Below are 20705 nucleotides of genomic sequence, written 5' to 3' on the forward strand. Positions count from 1 at the left end.
CAGGAAAATGACTGCTACATGCCATGTAGTAATGAGCACAGTAAATCAATTACTAATAAACTGTTAGTCTGATTGAGACTCAGAACATTTTCTAAAGGGGAAAAAAACAATCTTTATAATAATTTCCTTACTGGCATATAATATAATTTTATATATATATATAATACAATTTGAAACAAAAAGGATTGCATTTAAAATAGCTGCAACAATTTGTACAATGCTAAGTATCACAAGAGACTCCTGTCATCGTATGAAATTTTCTCTTTAATGTAAATGCATTGTAGAACACAATATTGCTTAAAAATAATATCACCAATTTAGGAGGAAATGAAAAGGATTTAATCTCCCTGAAATTGCAAAGTTCAAATTTTTGTTATGTGAACTGAGATGTTAGTAGAAGTTCATGTTTGGAGCTTATCTTGAAGAACAAAACAAAGTGAGCTGTGTTCATTTAAAGGGTTAATAGACTTCAGAGAGAATATAAGTGTACACTGAGAACATCAAGGGAATGAGAGTGGGAACAGAACGATATCACTGCTGTAAGCAGCGCTATCAACGCCAGAGTTTACAGTGTACTAATATGAGCTTCCGATGATATGAGCCACAGCAAAATTCCTGCAACACAATATCCAGTAATACTGAGCACAGACTCAGAAAGTGTCTCTACACCAGTTAGAAAGAGCTTACACCTTTTCTTTAATCAGATAAGGAATGTTGTGATGGTACACTATGTTTACCCAACACCTAATGCCCTGAAATATCACCTTAAATACTTGTCAGATTGTTTTCAAAGAGACTGGATCTCACTAGTGACGCATTTGTCAGGAATGTCAGCTTGTATCGTTCCTATGACCCCAACACAGAGATATTCAGATTTACTAATGGACTCCTGGGAATAACTATGAAAATAACTGTTACCCTCTTGAGAAGAATAAGGAGAAAGAGCATGACCTACACTTATTTTGAAACTACAGATGTGCAACTGTCTGTACTGGCAGCATCAATTTAAAATGGGAAAAGGTGGCACTGATTGTAGCAGATTTGAGAAATATCTGTCCCACTTATATCTGGCTCAGAATTAGCCCTGAGATGAGTTGCACAGTAGGTCAGCAGTAGCAAAAGGTCAAGCAAGATGGGAGGGGGAATTTTACTGGAATTTAGGATTCCATACTAATGAGTTTGGAGAATTTGCAGGCTGAGATACTCTGCAAAGGAAGCCATATAGACTCAGAGCATAGCCATCAATTTAGATTTATTTTTGTATTTCCTGCTAGCTGGTTATTAGAGTCCTGAATTCATTTTTTCCCATGTTTTCAGTGAAGAGAGAACTTACCAAAATAAATTATAAAATCCCATCTTGAAAAGCCCTTTTTTCTCTAGATCCACTGAGCATTGTACTGTCTGCTGCAGTGTCAAATGTTTGCTAGATGTTTATTTTTTGTTTGTTTGTTTTGGTTTTAGTTTTTTAATATAATTAGATACAAGGTTAGTAACAGAAGACTCTCTTCTCGATGGTAGCAAAATACAATAAAGGTACAATAACAAATTCTTTCCAAAGGTTGTGTTTTGCCTTTATTACTGATTAGACATTTTCACTGCAGTCTACGTGATTCAGTAGATTTATATTTTTGAAGATTTCTGTATCATTTCAGCCAAAAATCAGTGAGTTCCATTCCAAAAATAATGGTGGACATAATATGGCATTTGACCTACATAGAAAACAAAGTTCTAGTGACCTTTTCTTTGATAAATTCTAAGTCCTTATTTTTTGGAGCATAGGCTTGCAAAAGGGTGGAAAAAGAATTTTTTGCAAGAGATGTCTCCTTTGTTGCTCCTGCAAAAATCTATCAGAAACAAGTCAAAACAAGTCTTAACACGTTAAGTCAGACTTTGAAAAAAGTAAAGGCATTCTCCCAAAAGTGAGGCAGCTGCACTGCCTATGCCTTCTGACTCCATCTTTCTGAGCCAAACTCTGGGCAGAATGAAACCACTGCATGGGGATGGATGGAGAATGGGGCAGGAGACAAAGCACGTTTGTGAAAGAGACATAGATGGGAGATAAGCATGTTAGGGATGGAGGGATGAATGGGAGGCAAACATGTTAGGGGGGTGAGGGGATCTGGAGTTTTACACAAAACCACAACAGAAAATCTATTGATCACAGTTAGGCACCTACAGAGGTTAACTGTCCAAGTCACAAAAAGAAAAAAAAAATATATACATATATATATTTAATCAAAAAAAAACCTATTAAGCATCCATGAAGAAGCCACTGCAGTTCTACAGTGAGGAAGGACTGGGGGGTATGTGTAGATGTACTCACAGCTACCTTGCCCTTCCTATGTCACACAACCCTAGTCTATGACAAGTGTTCTCTGTCATCACCTCCCCACCCCCCACACACTCCCCCCAATAATCCAAAACTTGAAACACCAATGATGATAGAAGAAGCTCTCCTGTAATAATTGATATTTAAATCCAATACAGAGGTGCTATATAGAAGGTGAGAGAACATAATCCTATCGTTGTCCTGCTTTGTGAGACAGAAGGAAAGTTAACGGTGGTAAGGGTGGTTTTTTTTTTTTTTTTTAATTGTGGTCACTGCTTCCTAGGAGTGGATCTGGGAGCATAATGTTCACTTTACACAGGCCCATGAACTCACCACATTTACAATAAGTTCTGAGGGGACTGAAGCTGAAAAAACAGAAACATATCCCTCTGTGGCTTGCATGTACCAGAATTTAAATGGATGCTGATTTGTGCTGACATTCCTATACATTTTCCAAGGCTGTAATGACTAATACTTCCATAGAAGTATCGTCTCTGACTACACTAAAAGCTTCCACTTTCCTCAACTATAAAATTTAATTTAAAGTTTCATTTAAATTAGGAACCTCCTCTTGCCTTGTAATTTTCATGCATTAGAATGTTGTAAAATGAACTTATTACAAGAAAAAAAAATTAATTGGTATTCTCATTTGATTTTTCCTTCTAAACAAAACATCTATAGCTGTTGATGGACTGTAACATTTCATTTGTAGTAAAAGAACAAGTAAGCAATATAAAGGTTTTGTTTGTTCGTTTGTTTTTGTATTTTTTATTATCCAGTTTAGGTTTCTTCCTAGCAGGATACAAAATTGTCAATTGAATCCCCATGCTCAGTAACAGAAGCTTAACACCTTGGAAATTATTATTTATTTATTTTTTTTCACTGAGAAGAAATGCAAAATCATCTGGAAAATATTCCACCCTTTGATCTAATACACATCAATTTTAGACTTACCTTAATGGCTTTAAGGGTGGAATTCCTTATTTCCAGCCTTTCTCTTGTTATCAGGACAACATAGAGAGTTCTGTTTACCAGCAATCAAATGATTTACAGATGACAGTCAAAAAGGAATTTGCAAAGTCTCTGTTCCATGAAAAATCATGATCCACTTAGCTCAATAAAAGATCTCTAAACTACCATTTTAAATATTTTCAAGAATAACTAAAAATCTAAAAGTCCACACTGAAGCATTTTTTTTTCTTTTCTTCCACCATAGGTTCAAAACATATGTAGTCCTTGTATCTATCATAAATATAAATTAATGTTTCATATACAGGGCTAGAACTCTCTATCTGAGCTCTTCAAGAGTATTTTTCTTCATTTACTGCTTAGGGCACACAAAAAAAAAAAAAAAGGAAAAAAAAAAGAAAAAAAAAGCAAACTTTTTTCTTCCCTGTAAACTATTCTCAAAGGACATAGCTGGTGTGAATACCAAGCTCTTAGCCTCTGCTATACTCTTTCTTGTGGGTGTGTTTTTATGGCCTCCTCTTGCAGATCTTGCTTGCTTTGGATAATCTTCATTTACATCAGTATTTAAACTGAAGTGAATGGAACTTCTTACATAAGACACTACTTGACATGAGCAATGTCAACCAGGTTTTTTGTAGGTATTGCAGGATATGATTTTGCCTTACAACAATAGCATGCTTCAAAGGAAAGGGCAAGAAAGGAAATCTCCTTTGAGCGCAAGTCCTTTTGAAGCCACACACTGAAGTCTCAAGCCCTAAATCAGTACACATACCCTTCATGAGAGCACTGAGCAGTTTTTACCAGCCTGAAACTTTGCATTCATTTGTCAGACTTCAGTGACACTCATATTTGTGAATACAGATGTTTTCTGAATTGAAATGAATGGAAGCATTCATTTACACAAGAAACTGGCAGGCTACTAGTGTGAAGTGGTATATGTCAATAGACTTCAGGTGTCTGATGCTCTACCCACAAAATCTTAGCCAGTATATAGGAAGGGTATTAGTATGTGCAGCCTGCAAATTTCAGCATAGAGTGCAGTAGCATATTTCCAGACTTGCCAATATATAGATTTTGTGTATGTGGAAATGTATATGAAAAGCAGATAGGATGCAGGATTTTTTCAGTGTTCATTTAGGATTAATTTGTCCTTGATGAGTATTAAACACAGAGAAGGGTGAAGCTGTAATGAAGTTTCTCAAGCTAGCAGCCGTCGTGGAGAATGAAGATCACTGTTATCCCAAAACTCTAAAGAGCACAGAGACTGATGTTTCTCAAAACTATACATACCTCCAAAATGCAAAAAGATAAAAAAGAAATAAGGCGTTACTTCTTTCTTTTCATGTCTTGTATGTTTGACCCAAGGCAGCATCACTGACTTTGACGGCCAAAAACTCCATAAGACTCCATGAAAGACAGCTAACCCTTACCTAACAAGTAAGTATGTTTAGAAAAGGAGCTAATCTTTCACATCCCCATTTTCCTTCCCATTAACACCAGTATCACTTGTCATTTATTTAAAAAAAAAAAAAAAAAAAGTTTTCTATTTTTCGCTATGGATAAGCATGTAGATTTGTCTCAGCACATAGAATTGTCTCAGAAAACAAGTTTTCACTGTGTGCCAGAAACAGTGGCCTAGGGCTTGCCCTCAAAGTAGGAGAACCCTTTCCAGAGGCGCTTGCTTCTAAACCGCATGGCCAATGAGGTGCTGTAGGAGGCATGGCACCCAGCCAAATAGATATGAGACAGCTTCCAGCAGAAGATAGGTGCTGTGTGAAGTAAACCTGCCTAGCTTCATGAGCCTCCAAGGCAAGAAAACTCCAGGCTCTGACTGTAAAACTTTTCATTGATACAACTCAGCAGTCCTTGTATACCCACTGAGGTCTGCCAGGTCCCCTTCAAGTGTCATCTAGTCCTTTCTGAGCTGTGTATGTGAGAAGCTGAGCAACCGAGGCTCCATTCTGTCATATTATTCACATGACTGTGAATCAGCTTCTGTGAGGATTAGAAAATGTTTAGAACCAGAAAAGATCTAAGAGAGGGTGTTTGATTGCCACAGTAGTTTGCAGATCATGACAGCCTAGCACAAGAAAGCCCATAACCTTACGAAATGCAAGTGTTCCAGGACAGCTAAATGGAAGATTTCACTTGCATAATTTGAGAAAAGTTCAGCTCTGAAGTATGACAGGAAAAGTCTTGCTCAACACTGTTGTTTCCATTTTAACTCAAACTGAATAAACAGATCCAAACGAGTCTGGCTTTAGGACAGGAGATTTCCTGAATGTACTCAGGTGATACATAAAGCTCTGTAATGAAATGAAACCCGGCCAACTACTTGAGACTACAACATTCATTGTTCTAATACCTAAGGAAATAGTCTCCCAAAATTATGCCTTATGAAGATGCATTTCACTCTCTTTTTACAGGTTTTCTGTATAAAGATATTCTGTACAGCACTAATTCCTAGGTCTGAATAACGTCTTCAGAAATGTAACAATATGGAGTCATTACACTATGATAACAGATTGGATCAGATAATATCACAAGACTACTTAATGCTGTACATTTTTGAAAAATGTTCCTATCTCTAAGCAACAAAGAGGCCTTTATTTTTTTTTCTGGTAAGGGAAGTCTTTTCTTACCATTCTATATTAAAGAATATGTCCTACACCTTACTCAAGAATAAAATGGTGTGCTCTACTTCTCAGTCACACTCCTGTTACACAGAACAGTTTTTGGGTTTTGATATAAAAATTACCCCAGCCTTCCAGAAATGTCTGTTATCCTTTGCATTTCTAGCTGAAATGCTAATGGAGATAATTCAGGATACCATGGGAATTCATGGAGCTGGACAGGGAGACATTGACCAGTAGGTACAATACTGTAAGTGAAGGACATTTTATTTGTTCTTCTATTCCTACATCACAAAACAGTTTTCAAAGTGTGAAATGTTATTCTCAGGGAAAATTTATTGTCATAATCTATAGAAACGTTGATCAAATATGCTAATATTTTACTAGTTCACAAGTCAAATATGTTGAATGTTATGTATAGCAGCTAAACCCTCTCTATACTTTGAATGCAAATCTTTCTCTTTGAAATGCTTTGTACCAAACACTGTTTTGTCAGAACTCCTAAATGTTAAACTACTGTCAGCCTAACAACTTCTGCTTTAATTAAAACATTGTAAGGTACCTTTGGTTCATTTCTAAACTTGTCAACAAGGGCATGAAAATCAAATTGGTAAGCAGAAACCCAGATACAGTACAAGGTGGTATTATGGAAGATTTCTTTCAATTTGGTAGCTGTTTTTAAGTCCTTCTTGTTTTGAATTTGCTGTTGTTTGTGTTGAGTTACATACATAACCAGAGTTCTGCTCATTACGCGGTGATTTTGTAAGACAGTCAGAAAAACATTTGTGCAGGATATCTGGTAGTATATGCAGAACTTGGTCAAAAATAGATAACATCTGAATTACCACCATAAAGGGGAAATTTTACACTAGATAATCATTTTTAAAGCTTTTTAATTTAATTTAATATTATTAATATTATTATAACATTGATTATTAAAGAAGACAGGGGCACAGAGCAGTGGGAGGGGACTATTTTATTACTTGTTAACTGAAAAATAAAAACATGCTTGGATTAGATTAGGTTTCAGTCCTGAAAGTTGCCAAGCTTTCTGGTCCCAATTCAGTAAATCACTTAAGCATGTGCTTAAGTTTTAAGCACATCATCAATTCCAAAGAAATGATCTGACTCACACATGCCTCGTACATTTCTGGAATAGAGCCAGGGATCTCAGGACTTTCCAGTATTAAGACCTTCATTTCCTAACTGAGCGAAAAGTAAGAGGTAGATTGCACAGAGCTTGAGGCCTCCCACAGACCTCCACATTGGCCACACGAGTTGGGAATCACATCTGGATCCACTGTAACCCACATGCCTCACAATGTGTTGTGACCATCCCTACCATGGTACAGAACTGGCCACAATGTTCCTGCCCTTCTCCCTGTCAAGTGTGAATCATATTCAGTATTGCTGAAATTCCTACTTATCCAAACAAGCAATAATAGAAGCATTTGAACAGAAAGGAGTTTTGAGTCATGTAGGTGGTTTTCTTGTGTGGGAAACTACTCGCTTTGTATCTTTGTGATTAGGAAAGTCAGCTTCATTTGCCTCTGGCTGTCTGAGGCAAACAACAAAAAGCACATTCATTCTCTTATTCTTTTCTCCTCTCAGGCACATGGAAAGAGGAAAAAAATGTTAACTCCTATGTCATAGCCAGGTTAAAAGAACATATTCCCTGTTTGTAAGGCATCACTTCTACCAGTGATTTTTTTTCTCTACCAGCCTTATTTATTTTTTTTATCCTGCATTTTATATCGCCTACCCTGAAATCCCATTCAGCTAGACAGAGAAAGTGTTATCCAAATGCCTGCTGAGCATGCACAAACAACTATTCTGGGACATCAGCAATATTGCAACGGATATGCTCAGCATTATATCAAACCCTAACTGGAAGTGATATCTACCCAAAACAGGTCAGGATCTGACTAGAAGAAGCAACTGCAGGATAGAGGTGCAGAAGATGCAGTGCAATAACACATTACATTTCTCTGTGTGTGCCCTTGTGTTTTCTGGCATGCTCTGACAGAAATCTTAAAACTGATCAGTTTTCATGGAAGACATGAAAAAAAACAGTCAGCTTTGGAGATCTTTATAAGCCAAGAGTGAGGAGCAGCATGGGCAATAGTCCAAAAGGGTTTCTCAAAAAATTAACAGACAAGAGACATGGGCACCACAGTCAGAGAAAAGATAGCAGACAGTAGCTTCTCACAGCAGCATGAAAGTGATATGACTGGTTATAAAAAAAGGTCAGTATAAGATTTTAGTGGAGGCAGATCTGGAGCGCAGCATCAGATCTGGAACCTATCAAGAAATGTGGAGGGAGAATGAGGAGAGCAATCCCTCAGACATGTTGAAAACCCAGGGAGGACGCAATTTCAAGAAGAGCAGGCTGTGAACATCGCTGTGCTGAAGATGGCTGGTGAGCCAAAACGCCAGTCAGAGGCATGTTGGCTGAGCAGGAAGAGAGCAGAGGGAGCGGACTCCTCTGAAAGAGAGGAGCTCTGCAGCCCAGTGAGAGCAGTGCCTGCCGTGAGGCCAGGGATTGCAGGGAAATGCTTTCTCTTGCCTGGGTGGGAGACAGGCTGTGCAGGGGAAGCGTTAGCATGTAAAGACACACATATGAGCAGATGGATACACTGGCTATTAGGAGCTGGGATATGAAACCTTTCCCAGTTCTGCTCAGCTTTGACACCATGCCAACAACTGCACTCTCCAACTTGAAACAGGTATTTCAAGGAAATTTTGCCCAGCACCCAAGAGATTTTTTAAAAATCAATATGACAAACTGTGACATCTTTCCCGAAGAGAGCTTAACAGGTTTGCATCAATTTTGCTAGCGGCCTTTGGGCTGCATTTTCAATCTAAGTGTAGAGTACAATGTCTGCTGAAAGTGTTCAGCTGAAACTGGTGACATCAGCAGTGACAAAGGATAGGAATTGCTTTTATGCTGCTCTCAGCAGCCTTAATAGAAAAAAGTATTACTCATAAGTGGGAAAAAAAAAAAAAAAAAAAAAAAAAAAAAAAAAAAAAAAGCTGTCAGAATGTTTCAGCTGTTCTACCATTAAATTGTACTGGCTATGTCACTTATTAGTTCTGGACTGACTTTTCTATTTTTTGTATAAACAAATGGTAGGTAATTATAAGCAACATCTGCATGTACGCTCCCAAAGTGTGGATAAAACCTCTCAACACACTGAAATATATTTGTTAGTGTATGTACTTAGCTCCTGTCTTGTAATAAGAAACAAAATTATAGAGAAAGATTAAAAGGAAATAGTCTGTGCTACCTCTGGTCATCTCTTTATTGATATTTTAGGTAAGAGATAATTAGCCCAAGGAAATCTATTTATATTGTTATGTACATAGACAGTCTGTCTGTGTTAATCCACAAATAGATCTATAGTGTCATCAATGACAGAGACAGGCAGTTATGAATATTTCAGAGAAACTATCAGAAAGTTGAAGTGTGGAAAAAATTACAAACTTTCACTTCTATGCAGAACATGAAGGAATGCTCATAAATGTTTGGTAGCTGAATCTGAACAGAATGGTCTGTAGATTAAATGGCCATGAAAATAGAAATATTATCATAAATAATGTGAAATTTACATCAAGATAATTCAACATTGCAAAAATAAATATTAAAGGAAAAAAAAAAAGTTTATCTAGGTTGCACAAAGGTACAGCCAGGTACCCACTTGGCATCATCTTTTAATTTGTTTAAATTGGAGGGGGGGGGGGGGGGGGGGTTACCTACAGAAGGGTGGAAATACAGATTTGTAAGTTATTCCTAACAAACATATTTTTTTTCCAAACTTCTTTAAGGTTTTGCTTGTTTGAATTCAAACTAAGTTTGTGTGTGCTTTCTCTAGCAAAGAATAGTCTATCATCTTCCCCTTTGAAGTAAAATTTTACATTTTTGAGGATTTTCTAGACTAAAAACTACTGATTTCTTCAGCCTTTCATTGAAAAAAAATGTTTTCTAGGGCTCTGGTCATTCCTGTTGGTTTCTTCTGGAGTATCTGCATTTGTGCACATTTCTTGATTATATGTTAATGTTCTTATTTCTCAGCATTTTTAATAACTTTTTTCTGAAGTAGTCTCTTATTTTCAAAAAAACAATTTAATAATGAAAAAATAATGAAGAAAAATACAACGGTAATGTAAGTAGTACTTTCTCTACCTGAAAGCTGTTAGAAGAAAACATGTTCAGTACATGCAGAGAAAATAACTAAGAAAAAAAACATGCACTTCACATCACAATTGTATGTATTTACATGGTTATGACCACTAAGATGATCACTCGTAATCTTTAGTACATCCTGCAGCCCCTTGTGAGAGAGTGAAGTATTATTAGTCCCATGCTACCAACAGGGACATAACAATTACATATATATTAACACACTTATCAACAGTTACATATACACACATCAAGACAGAATTATATGCATTTATTTATCTTTGTATAAATAATATATCTCTATATATTTATTTTTATTATACTCAATGTGGAAATACCTAAATTATCTTTGAAAGAGCTCACCAATGTTCCAGAAACAGCAGTTAAGCCGAGTTCCACCCACCCAGGCGATTTGCTCAGCAAAGAAACAAGATTTATTAGCTTGTGCTAACATTTAATACAGTTATTCTGTTTCTGATGCACAACCAGCTTAGGTTTCTCCAGATAACCCAGACTCATGCCCTGACAAAATACTTGAGAGCTGTATTGCCAGATCTGTGATAAATGAGCATCTCTCTCAAATTCCACTAGTGCCCAAACCCTTCACAATACTTCCTCACCACATACCTTGCTTCTTTTTTTTTTAATTTATTTTTATTTATTTATTTATTTATTTTTTTTAGGAAGTTTAATGACTCTAGGGTTAAAGCAGAAATACAGGCACAAGACATGTCACCTCAAGTTGAGGTTCTTTCCACACTCCCAGTACAACTCTTTCATCAACAGAGCAGGTACCCACCCTTTCTTCTGGGTAGGAAATAACATGACTCAAAGACAACTAGCTGAGACTCGTGGCATACAAACATACACCAAATACTCCATATAGACCTAACAATTAGCTGTGGCAGGAATAAAACACTCCTTCTGAGAGCAGGACATAACTCTAATGGCATTTGATGCACGAAGGTAACCCATTTAGCTGTGTCCTAGAATCTTCATATTTCTATCACAGTGCTTCAGGTGCACCAGTCAGGAGACTGAGCTGCCAAAATAGCCAACAGAGCCGAGGAAGACCCTGCAATGAGTGACCAGGAGGACTAACATGCCTTCTTATGCACACACACACAAAAAGGCTAGGGGAAAAGCAGTGTAGGGATTTTAATCTCCAGGAAAATTCAGAAACACGGGGTATGCAATAAATGCATATTTTAGTATCTCATTCATTTCTGAAAAGACATTGTCGTCCCCTGTCTGGACAATATTCAGAGTATATTTTTTCATAAGTTTAGAGTGAATTGAAGTTTTGCCAGAGTAAAAATTGACTAAGAAACTGAGCATGCACAAATGCCAAGACCCAGGACCCACATGAAATACGAATGTCAAGATCAAGTCAAACAGCTTACTGCAAGATAAAAGCTTTATCTGTATATACACTGTACATTCTGTGTAAAGGAACATTTCAGTGGACTGTTATACTTTGTTAAAATATTCCAGCTACATGCCACTACACACACAGACACACACATGAAAGAAATTTAGTTTACCTGCATATGAAGACATCATGGAAATTTCCTTTCACCTATTCAAAATTTGATAAGCAATCACCAGAAATGTGGAGAATTTGTTATTTTGCCTCCTCAGTATTGAGTTACATGGGAGAGCTGAAATGTCTGAAGCAATGAATATAGTGTATTTCCCAAATTACAAAATTATGGGTACATACAGTAAAGGTCTTAATGATCACAGTGAGTAAATCACACCTTATTTACACATTTTGCACTGACACCACAAAACCCATTCTCACTCTTCCCTTTGCCAAGACCTTCAGTCGCATCATAGCTGAGAGCTGCTCTTCATTTATATGTATGAAACTAAAACGATAAATTGCTTTCCTTTCCCCACAGCCGCAAGCATACTACGGATGAAGTCTATACATGTAATATGATCATTCAGACTGTTTAGTAAAAAATACTTCATTATTTGAAGAATCAGCATGTGACATTTTGAGTTGAGTTGAGTCCACAGACCAGGAGACTTGCAAATGGATCTTGTGTAATATTTTCATGTTATCTCTACATCCATGTAACCAACTCTAAACTTCATGGTCATGCAGTTCCCTGGTAGCCAAATACAATCTTGCAAGCCAAGGTTTCTCATTTGAACTGGGGACAGAGCTTCTGCAAAGAATCCCCAGTGGCATATTATTTTTTCAGCTAAGTACATGGAGACAAATGTGGAAGAGAGCAGTTGCTATAGCATCTTTCTGCCCAAACAATAATAGTAGCTATCCATCCAGATGATTTTTGAGTTGGCAGACATTTAGTTCAGCCAGTCCAAATGCGTGAGCTCTGCTCCAAGAAACTGTAGGTGAAACTAGGAAAGCCAAAGAGAAAGACAGTCAGGAAGGGAAGGGGGAGATACCTAAGGAAAGGAGGAAGGGAGAAAGTCTAAGGCTAAGAAAGAGGAGGTAGCAGAAGGATGAATAAATAAAATCTGAGGGCTGTAATTTTGTAACCTTTATGGATTTCTCTTTTGTTGGCTTATCATCAAGTAGACTGCCTATGAATAGATCAGAACTTTGGTTAGGCTATCTCATTAACATTCACATTAATAAAAATCTACAAAGTGAAGCACATATTAAAGCCTGTTGGCTTTGGTTGTAAATTGTTGTGTTTTCATGACTCTTGACATAAGGACAATTGGTCACCAGTGTGGGTTTGCACACTATCCCTTGCCTGAAGGGAGCTAGTGGCTCACCAAACAGGGAAATTTGGGGACAAAGAGGCAGGAATGGCTCAGATATTAATTCTGACCCAATACATTAAAGCATGCAGCTAATGACATGAAAACTCAAGGCTATACTTCTGAAGTATTAATTTAACATGTAGCGTATTTACTTCTTCACTGTCATTTGTTGTTACTAATTTATGCAATGTAGGTATTTTTCATCACTATTTATTGCTGCCATGTTTTTTACACTTGTAAGGCATATATACAAATATTTCCTATATTTTTCCTTTCTTTTTCTCCATAAAAGTGCTAGATGATTTTTCGTTGTTTAGCACTCACAGTTTGGAAGACTTCAAAATAAGTTAGTCTATCACCCCCCACAGGTACTTCAGGTGTTAAAACAAATTTGTGCCAATCCTGTACATTCATATGCACAGAGATGGCCAAGAATAGGATTTATCTAACCTAATCTAAGAGATAGAAATCTAATCTACACAGTTGTCTAGGCTACAGTTCTGTTGTCAATTGAGAGAGGCAGAAGTCTAAGATAGGAGGTATGAATCACCCCTCTGGAGGCAAATCTCTCTGTTGACTGCAGAGGGAACCTAGGAAAGTTGCTTAGACTAAACATCTAACATTCAAATGATCAAAACTAAATGAACTGCATCGTATTTGAAGTGTGTGAAGAGTACACTGAAACCAATGCAACTATTCCCCTGACAAAATTTATGTACATGATAAAATAATTATATAATATGTTCTTTACACTATCCTTTTTTTATGGGAAAGGCTATTTACCTGCAATGCGTTTAGAGGAATACAGCTTTGATCCCTTACTGTTATTTCTTTGTTAAAAATATTATGGGATGTAAGTCAGAAAGGTCATATATAGAAAGAAACACATTTAGCCATACTTTGCAAAATATTTTAAAATATAACTTTTGCTACCTTACCTGATCCTTCATTCATTGTTAGAGCTGGCCAATTTGTTTCTGAATGGGAGTCTTCACAAGAATCAGTGGAAGTAAGATCAGTTATTAAAAACTGCGGTATAGAGGTGTTTGTGAATAACAAAATTGAGAAGAAAATGTTATTGTCATATATCAGCAAAAACTAATAATGATCATACATCTGAACCCTTAAAACTTCAGCCAAGAATAGCTGCGATGTTGCCTGACTTCCAAGATATTATTCATAATTGATTTTTGGTAGGAACGTGCATCTAGTATTTCGAGAGGTAAAAAATATTTCTTTGAAACTCCTTTGGTAAACTTAACAAATCTTAAAGAGGTTAAGGACTTTTTAGTCTCACATGCCTGAGAGGCATTTTGTGGTCTTGCTGCCGTTTAAGATAACAAAAAAAAGTTTCTACAACTACATCAACACAAAAAGGAGGACTAAGGAGAATCTCCATCCTTTACTGGATGTGGGGGGAAACTTAGTTACAAAAGATGAGGAAAAGGCTGAGGTACTCAATGCCTTCTTTGCCTCAGTCTTTAGCGGCAAGACCAGTTGTTCTCTGGATACCCGGTACCATGAGCTGGTGGAAGGGGATGGGGAGCAGGATGTGGCCCTCACTATCCACGAGGAAATGGTTGGCGACCTGCTACAGCACTTGGATGTACGCAAGTTGATGGGGCCGGATGGGATCCACCCGAGGGTACTGAGAGAACTGGCAGAGTTGCTCGCCAAGCCGCTTTCCATCATTTATCGGCAGTCCTGGCTATCAGGGGAGGTCCCAGTCGACTGGCGGCTAGCAAATGTGACGCCCATCTACAAGAAGGGCCGGAGGGTAGACCTGGGGAACTATAGGCCTCTTAGTTTGACCTCAGTGCCAGGGAAGCTCATGGAGCAGATTATCTTGAATGTCGTCACGCGGCACTTGAAGGGCAACCAGGCGATCAGGCCCAGTCAGCATGGGTTTATGAAAGGTAGGTCCTGCTTGACGAACCTGATCTCCTTCTATGACCAAGTGACGCGCCTGGTGGATGAGGGGAAGGCTGTGGATGTGATCTACCTTGACTTCAGTAAGGCTTTTGACACCGTTTCCCACAACATTCTCCTCAAGAAACTGGCTGCTCGTGGCTTGGACTGGTGTACGTTTCGTTGGGTTAAAAACTGGCTGGATGGCCGGGCCCAAAGAGTTGTGGTGAATGGAGTCAAATCCAGTTGGAGGCCGGTCACTAGTGGAGTCCCCCAGGGCTCAGTGCTGGGGCCGGTCCTCTTTAATATCTTTATCGATGACCTGGACGAGGGGATCGAGTGCACCCTCAGTAAGTTTGCAGATGACACCAAGTTAGGTGCGTGTGTCGATCTGCTCGAGGGAAGGAAGACTCTGCAGGAGGATCTGGATAGGCTGGACCGATGGGCTGAGGTCAACTGTATGAAGTTCAACAAGGCCAAGTGCCGGGTCCTGCACCTGAGGCGCAACAACCCCGAGCAGAGCTACAGGCTGGGAGATGAGTGGTTGGAAAGCTGCCTGGCCGAGAAGGACCTGGGAATACTGGTTGATAGGCAGCTGAATATGAGCCAGCAGTGTGCTCAGGTGGCCAAGAAGGCCAACAGCATCCTGGCTTGTATAAGAAGCAGCGTGGCCAGCAGGTCTAGGGAGGTGATTGTCCCCCTGTACTCGGCTCTGGTGAGGCTGCACCTCGAGTACTGTGTTCAGTTTTGGGCCCCTTGCTACAAGAAGGACATGGAGGTGCTTGAGAGAGTCCAGAGAAGGGCAACGAAGCTGGTGTGGGGTCTGGAGAACAAGTCTTAACGAGGAGCGGCTGAGGGAACTGGGGTTATTTAGCCTGGAGAAGAGGAGGCTCAGGGGCGACCTCATCGCTCTCTATAGGTACCTTAAAGGAGGCTGTAGAGAGGTGGGGGTTGGTCTATTCTCCCACGTGCCTGGTGACAGGACGAGGGGGAATGGGCTAAAGTTGCACCAGGGGAGGTTTATGTTGGATATTAGGAAGAACTTCTTTACTGAAAGGGTTGTTAGGCATTGGAATGGGCTGCCCAGGGAAGTGGTTGAGTCACCATCCATGGAGGTCTTTAAAAGACGTTTAGATGTAGTCCTTAGTGAAATGGTTTAGTGGAGGTCTTGTTAGTGTTAGGACAGAGGTTGGACTAGATGATCTTGGAGGTCTCTTCCAACCTAGACGATTCTGTGATTTGTGATTCTGTGACATAAGTCCTGGAATGAACACTCAAAGATATATTTCCTCTGCACTACCAAATCACTGAATATGAACATATTTCTTCCTTTGAGGAGAGCAAATAGCTTTGTTTTTTTTTTTTTTTTCCAGGGACGGAAGGAAGCATATCCCATCCGCCTTGAGGCGTTTGATTTCAAGAGCCCTCTCTTCAGGCAGCATGTGTTTGTGGGGAGCAGAGGCTCCGCGTACACGCAGCTATAAGCAACTTGCCAAAACCCACTCGGCAAAACACCGTCCTGCTGACGTAGCTGAGGGGGTGACTGCCGTGAGAAGGTATAGACTTAAGCAGGAATGCATCCCTGTGCAGAGCCCAAAAACTTGGAAGTTGCCATGCTGAGCAGTTAGGAAATCCACCCCCGTAGCCCAGGGTGCACAGCTGGAACACAGCCGCAGGCCTCTCGGCGGCGGCTGCAGGACACACTGGCATCAGCAAGTTGCTGAGACACAGCACACCCTGAAAACGCTGTGATATGCCCCTTTTTCACAGTGGGCAGGAGGTGTGTAGGCAGACACACAGCCGAGGCATCTCCACATGCCACTCAGCTGTCAGCTTTGTAGCGTCGGCCTGGGATCAGGTGGATTTCACTCGGCGCTCTGGGGAGACAGACTTTACCGCTTTGTGACTCACGCTTGACTGGGGGGAGTGGGAACAGCAATCATTTGTGAGTCACTATATTGTATAAGGCTTTGGAAAATCATTTGCCTGCATACTGTATAAATACATATTGGAAGTGTATAAAATATGTTAAAGTAATTGGAACACAATTAAAATGTTCTGAAGCAAAAGAAAAAGAGAAAGGTTACCCATTACCAGTCTCTTCGCTCTCACAGAGATAACCTATTAGCAGAAATGTGCAGTATTTTCCTTTTCAAGTAGTCAAGGCTTTAAAATTCTGTCTCGAAATAGAACCATGTGAATAGTTTGGGGTGGGGGTTATATTTAAAGAAAAAAAAAATAGCAAAGTTATTGGCTTCCTGACATTTTTTTTCTTTTCTTTCTTCCTTTTTTTTTTTTTTTTTTGAGTAATGATTTCAAGCACAAGAAAAATGCAAGTTCTTCTGAAACTGTAGGAACAAATAGATTTTGAAACTCCCTCTGAAAGCAAAGTTGTGCAAAGGCCTACTGCTCCAACCAAGTCCTCTGAATATAATAGACTGTAAAAACTGTAACACAGGTGGGAAGAAGCCTGTGGGATGGAGTGATGGTCCATGCAGTTCTTTGCTTTGCTAGAATTTAAATGTGGACCTTAGAAAAAAAGTGTCTTCGGGCTAGATCTACAAAAGACCTGAGGTGTCTGAAGCCTCTAGAAAAACATATAAGTTGGGGTGAGATGCCCCACACTTGGATGTGTCAATTGATGGCAATACCAACCACCTTTCCTCAAGACTGAAGCCATGTATTTGGAAAGGAAGAAATTTTGTCAAAAGTGGCTATTTTGGGGACAATTAGCTCTCCAACTCAGTGCTCTGCATGATCAGACAAGCCGTGGTGGAACATGACGGGTGGTGGCAGGACGGGAAGGGGAACTGACCCTCTTCCACACCACCTTTAAGTCTGGAGTTGCAGACAGGTCAATTTGCAGAGAGCAACTGCTTCTTATCACCAAAAACTGAAGCTAAACTAAGACAAATGCAGGCAATAGCTGGTTGCTAGATAATTGCTATCACAGCAAAAACAAGTTAAAAACAGATCAGGCCAGGGCGAGTCTGGGCATGTTTCTAAGCCGTGCAGTGTCAGGTCAGCAGAAAGCCCTTGACCTTGCAGTGGACAAAGTCGTACTCAGTGGGCTGCACAACAGGGGCTGGGAAGCAGAGGGGAGGTGAAGGATGGTCCTTTCACTGCTGTGAGAAGCAGATCTGCCTTAAATAACATGTGGTATAGCTGGGGCAGTCTGTATCCTCAGTCTGGGTATCAAAAAGTGTCCTGTTAAGATACTCCTTGCTAAGCCAGAGATGTGACTCACTCTGTTCTAGAATGCAGCCAGGGTGCCTGGGGCCAACTATTTCCCAAATTATAGCCTGAATATTAGCCCTGATGTGAAAACCTCTTCCTTTGTATTTTCAGCCACAGGGAGCAAACCCTCCAGTCTCTCCAGAGTGTTGGGATGGTGAGAATATCATTTTTTTTTCCTACATCTGTAGGCTTTCTGTCCCTCCTGTGCAGACAGAAATACAGAATTAGTGGGTTCAGGAGAGAGCAAAACCAGCATAGCAGCAGCTCAGAGTATAAGTACTCACCTGGTAGGGCAAATCTGAATTTATATCTAAATTTAGGTTAAACAAAATAAATAAAGCAATAAAATCTCAGTACAGGATATCAGGCATTTGGGCAGAGGTTGGGATCCTGCTCTTTAACTCATTGGCTTCTCTTACAAAGCGTGGCACCTCTGCATGTTGCAGGTGGCACCCCTTCAGTAGTTTCCGCCACCCTTTTCGCATGACTCCTTAAACCATCAGAGTCTCTGTGTACCTCTTTTATATAGCGCCCTACCCACGCTGAAGGACACATTGCTCTGTGCAGGCTCTTTGGAGCATTTCTGCTGGAACACCCTGTGAGCTCCGTGAGACCTCTGTGATTTCCCAACGTTATCCAGCCCAGCATTAATTCCATTCACTCCACAGTGCTGACTGGCTCCTTCTCCCAGACAGGGAGAGGTGTTCCCCTCACAGCAACCTCAACAGCAAGTAGGACAGGGTTTAAAAGATACTACAAGCCTCACAATAAATATTAAAATACAGCTAACCTCCATTTTCCATGAATTCTCCATTTATCTGTGCTCTTTTTTATTTCCTAAACAGGGGCCCAGCTGATATCTCTGCAAAGCTGATGATAAGAGCTTAAATTGAGGGGGTATTGTTGGAATCTTATTTTGTTAATGTGCAAACAAACAAACACAAATCCAGTGTAAACCAGATTATTATTATTATTATTATTAACTCCTAAACTCACAGCCATGTGTTTATAGCTCAGTAAAGTGCCCAGAGTAATACCAAGACAGATCAAAACAGCATTTTACAGAAGACAGAAAATCTTTCTGAGTAGCTCAGATGTAAAATGTGACCTGTGTACTACCTGAGCAGTGGAAATAAAGGAGAATGAATGGTCTTAATCTCATAGGGAACAATTCTGAAATGGCTAATATAACCAGCTAAAGCCACTACTTTAAATTAATTACTGGATTAAATTTTAAAAATCAATCTCAGAATGCTGCTTTTCAGCAGACAGAAGGAAGAAAAGACATTTCACCTTTTCACAGTGTTTTCTATTGGTTGTAAAGATTTTAGCAGACAAATAAGCTAGATGTTATTGTCAAAATCACTGTGATTACTACAGAGCAGGTCTATAGGAGAGCAAAGACCTGTACAATAATAACAAAATTGCATCAAATAAAATATTAAGGAAAGGAAAATGGTAATTCTGAGCTCTGTGGATTTCAAGGAAAAATGACAATATTGATTGTGGCCCAGAAGCCAGAGTAATAAAATATCACAAGATAAAGGTATTAATTTTCCTTGACTTGGGGCAAATAGTCCAGTCCCCAAGGAGTCTTTTTATTTTTTTCTAAAAGAAAAAAATATATATATATATATATATATATATGAGGAAAGGAGGACAGGTTAGTTTTGCACCTCTGCAACTGTGATAGTTACATATAAATTATTTTTGGATACATAAAAACATGTAAGAGTTTTGCAAAGGGAACGAGGAGTGAAATTTTCCAGCAAATTTTCCATTGGATTTTTCATAAGATGAACAGAAATATATTTTGGGGGGAGGAAAAAGACTATATCCTTCATATTTTGAGGTGGGGGTAAGGTGAAGATTAACCGCCGCATTCACTAACTCTTTATTCTCTTTGCAGAATAATATTACTGGATGATGTGTGGGCATTTAATCAGACCCACACGTATGCAAAATCAAACACACATATATGCAGAGCGACTAAAGAACAGAGACTTATCTGTTCGGATTCTGGAGCAACATGAAAAAAAAAATAGATTTTTTTCTTCAAACCCAAATCTGTTCCCTTATACACTGTAGATGTAGTACAAATTACTTTTTTTTTTTTTTTTTTTTCAAAGAAAGAGATTAAAAATGTAGCTGGTTGTTTTTCAAACAGATGAACAAAGACCTCTCTGTTCTATTATCAGCGTTCATATCTGTTCTGGTACAGGATGTGTCATTGCTCTTTGTACCAAAATGTTACTGCATATTGTAACATTCATTGAGAAAAATAATTAAAAGGAAAGATCAGGAAGTGGCTAAACCCTAACTGTATCACTCTGGGATCTACATGCGTAAATCATGTCCTGTGTTACAGAATGAACTCAAGAGACAAATTAATATTCTCTAACATCTCTGGAGAATTCTGGAAACTTAGTCAAATTTTGGGTAATTTTATGCAAGTATTGGCTTAATATTCATGAAGCACCTGAAGATGTCTTGGCTTTACCAGAACTTTTTTTTACTCAACAGTTTCGAAAATAAAGTCATTAACTCATGTATAAAAAACTTCAGTAGGCTGGCCTGATTTTGGAAGTGCTAAGCAGCCACAGTTTTCACTAAGATCAGTGAAAATTACAAGTACTCAGTAACTGGAAATCCAGGGGCTTTTTGTTCATTTTTAAACTGCATTCAAAAGATTTTGGCTATCTAA

The 20705-nt window shown here is 39.0% G+C and overlaps 2 long non-coding RNA genes across 2 annotated transcripts; both read left to right on the forward strand.

The window, feature by feature from the left end:
* Positions 1-1651: 1651 nt before the first annotated feature.
* Positions 1652-5969, forward strand: LOC121067893. Its single transcript, XR_005818503.1, has 3 exons — positions 1652-2503; positions 4664-4735; positions 5725-5969. It is a non-coding gene; the product is annotated as an uncharacterized LOC121067893 (long non-coding RNA).
* A 10173-nt stretch (positions 5970-16142) lies between these two features.
* LOC121067864 lies at positions 16143-20059 on the forward strand. The gene is made up of 3 exons (XR_005818491.1): positions 16143-16320; positions 18113-18155; positions 19911-20059. It is a non-coding gene; the product is annotated as an uncharacterized LOC121067864 (long non-coding RNA).
* Positions 20060-20705: the final 646 nt, after the last annotated feature.

The sequence above is a fragment of the Cygnus olor genome, chromosome 3 (assembly GCF_009769625.2).
Source record: "Cygnus olor isolate bCygOlo1 chromosome 3, bCygOlo1.pri.v2, whole genome shotgun sequence".
NCBI lineage: Eukaryota > Metazoa > Chordata > Aves > Anseriformes > Anatidae > Cygnus > Cygnus olor.